At 60.6% G+C, this 2,940-nt stretch overlaps 1 protein-coding gene across 1 annotated transcript in view; it reads right to left on the reverse strand.

The window, feature by feature from the left end:
- Positions 1-2,940, reverse strand: part of LOC103916200 (putative EGF-like module-containing mucin-like hormone receptor-like 4) — a gene marked incomplete at its 5' end in the record, with an annotated part of 10,462 nt that overhangs the window by 214 nt on the left and 7,308 nt on the right. The gene's annotated exons all lie outside the window — the stretch shown is intronic.

Below are 2,940 nucleotides of genomic sequence, written 5' to 3' on the forward strand. Positions count from 1 at the left end.
ACCGTCTTTTTTTTCCCCCCTAAGAAACGCAGCGTGCGCCGTTCGGCCTTTTTTTTTGCCCCAAAGAAATAAAACGGCCCCGTCGGGCTCATCCCGGTGGCTGAAAATTTCCGGGATCGGAGGAATCCTGTTAAACCCGCGGCGTGACGTCAGCGCGCCTTTTTTTTTTTTTTTAAAAAGGGTTCTGAGTTAAAAATGGATGTTTGGGGGGGAATTTCTACGTTATCGATCGGTGGAAACGCAGTGATTCGTTACGGGTAACGAAATTCCATCCCGGGGTTGAAAATTAACCGTGGGAGCTCCCTCCACCCACCTGAAAATGAGGAAATTTGAGCCGGGCTTGAGAAATTTGCTGTAAAATCAATAAAAAAAGGACCCGTGGCAGAAAGCGAAACGGGTTTTAGGCCAGTTTTGGCCGGTTTTCAACCCCCCCAAAAATAAAAAGCGACCAGTGGCGGAGCTGGCACAGACACTTCTGCCCTCAATAAAAAATTGTTAATTTAACCAAAATACCCATTTCTAGCAGGGGAATGGGCTGGGAGCCGGGGGTGATCCCTGCTTGTGTGGGGCTCAGCGGCTCTGCAGGCTCTGGTGATGGGAGACCGGGGGGTTACTGGGAGCTCTGGGGAACTAGGCTGGGGGTTACTGGGAGGGCACTGGGAGCACGGACTGGGGGTTATTGGGAAGGCACTGGGAGCTCTGGGGCTGAGGCGGGTACTGGGAACACTGGAAGCACTGGGCTGGGAGGTACCTGGAGGGCACTGGGGCAGGGAGACAGCCCAGTCCCAGCACTGGGGGGTACTGGGAGGGCACTGGGAGGCTACTGGGAGCACTGGGGCAGGGAGACAGCCCAGTCCCAGCACTGGGGGGTACTGGGAGGGCACTGGGAGGCTACTGGGAGCACTGGGGCAGGGAGACAGCCCAGTCCCAGCACTGGGGGGTACTGGGAGGGCACTGGGAGGCTACTGGGAGCACTGGGGCAGGGAGACAGCCCAGTCCCAGCACTGGGGGGTACTGGGAGGGCACTGGGAGGCTACTGGGAGCACTGGGGCAGGGAGACAGCCCAGTCCCAGCACTGGGGGGTACTGGGAGGGCACTGGGAGGCTACTGGGAGCACTGGGGCAGGGAGACAGCCCAGTCCCAGCACTGGGGGGTACTGGGAGGGCACTGGGAGGCTACTGGGAGCACTGGGGCAGGGAGACAGCCCAGTCCCAGCACTGGGGGGTACTGGGAGGGCACTGGGAGGCTACTGGGAGCACTGGGGCAGGGAGACAGCCCAGTCCCAGCACTGGGGGGTACTGGGAGGGCACTGGGAGGCTACTGGGAGCACTGGGGCAGGGAGACAGCCCAGTCCCAGCACTGGGGGGTACTGGGAGGGCACTGGGAGGCTACTGGGAGCACTGGGGCAGGGAGACAGCCCAGTCCCAGCACTGGGGGGTACTGGGAGGGCACTGGGAGGCTACTGGGAGCACTGGGGCAGGGAGACAGCCCAGTCCCAGCACTGGGGGGTACTGGGAGGGCACTGGGAGGCTACTGGGAGCACTGGGGCAGGGAGACAGCCCAGTCCCAGCACTGGGGGGTACTGGGAGGGCACTGGGAGGCTACTGGGAGCACTGGGGCAGGGAGACAGCCCAGTCCCAGCACTGGGGGGTACTGGGAGGGCACTGGGAGGCTACTGGGAGCACTGGGGCAGGGAGACAGCCCAGTCCCAGCACTGGGGGGTACTGGGAGGGCACTGGGAGGCTACTGGGAGCACTGGGGCAGGGAGACAGCCCAGTCCCAGCACTGGGGGGTACTGGGAGGGCACTGGGAGGCTACTGGGAGCACTGGGGCAGGGAGACAGCCCAGTCCCAGCACTGGGGGGTACTGGGAGGGCACTGGGAGGCTACTGGGAGCACTGGGGCAGGGAGACAGCCCAGTCCCAGCACTGGGGGGTACTGGGAGGGCACTGGGAGGCTACTGGGAGCACTGGGGCAGGGAGACAGCCCAGTCCCAGCACTGGGGGGTACTGGGAGGGCACTGGGAGGCTACTGGGAGCACTGGGGCAGGGAGACAGCCCAGTCCCAGCACTGGGGGGTACTGGGAGGGCACTGGGAGGCTACTGGGAGCACTGGGGCAGGGAGACAGCCCAGTCCCAGCACTGGGGGGTACTGGGAGGGCACTGGGAGGCTACTGGGAGCACTGGGGCAGGGAGACAGCCCAGTCCCAGCACTGGGGGGTACTGGGAGGGCACTGGGAGGCTACTGGGAGCACTGGGGCAGGGAGACAGCCCAGTCCCAGCAAAACGGGACGTTCCCCGGAAAAATGCTGGAAACGGGTCGTTTCTTAGAGAAAATGCTGGAAACAAATCAAATCTGCAGGAAAAACGCTGGAAATGGGTCAGAACCACAGGAAAAATGCTGGAATCTGGTTGTGCCGTGGAAGAGTGCGGGAAGTGGCTCGGTCTTGGGGGGAAACGCTGGAAATCGGTCGTTTCTTGGAGAAAATGCTGGAAATGGGTCAAATCTGCAGGAAAAATACTGGAAACGGGTCGCTCCACAGAAAAATGCTGGAGATCGGTTGTTCTTTGGGGAAAATGCTGGAAATGGGTCAGATCTGCAGGAAGAATGCTGGAAAGTTGTCGTTCCACGGGAAAATGCAGGGAATTGTTCGATCCTACGGGGAAGCAGCTGGATACGGATTGATTCTAGGGGAAAATGCTGGAAATCGGTCGTTTCTTGGGGAAAATTCTGGAAAATGGGTCAGATACGCAGGAAAATGCTGGAAACGGGTCGGACCTGTGGGGAAAATCCTTAAACCGGGTTGTTCTGCAGGAGAAAAAAGTGCTGGAGATGGGTCAAATCGGCAGGAAAACGGGGAAAATGGGTTGGATCTGCGGGAAATACGCTGGAAACGGGTCGGATGCGCCGGAAACCTGCTGGAACAGGGTCGGATGCGCCG

Source organism: Pygoscelis adeliae, unplaced genomic scaffold, assembly GCF_000699105.1.
Source record: "Pygoscelis adeliae isolate BGI_AS28 unplaced genomic scaffold, ASM69910v1 Scaffold784, whole genome shotgun sequence".
NCBI lineage: Eukaryota > Metazoa > Chordata > Aves > Sphenisciformes > Spheniscidae > Pygoscelis > Pygoscelis adeliae.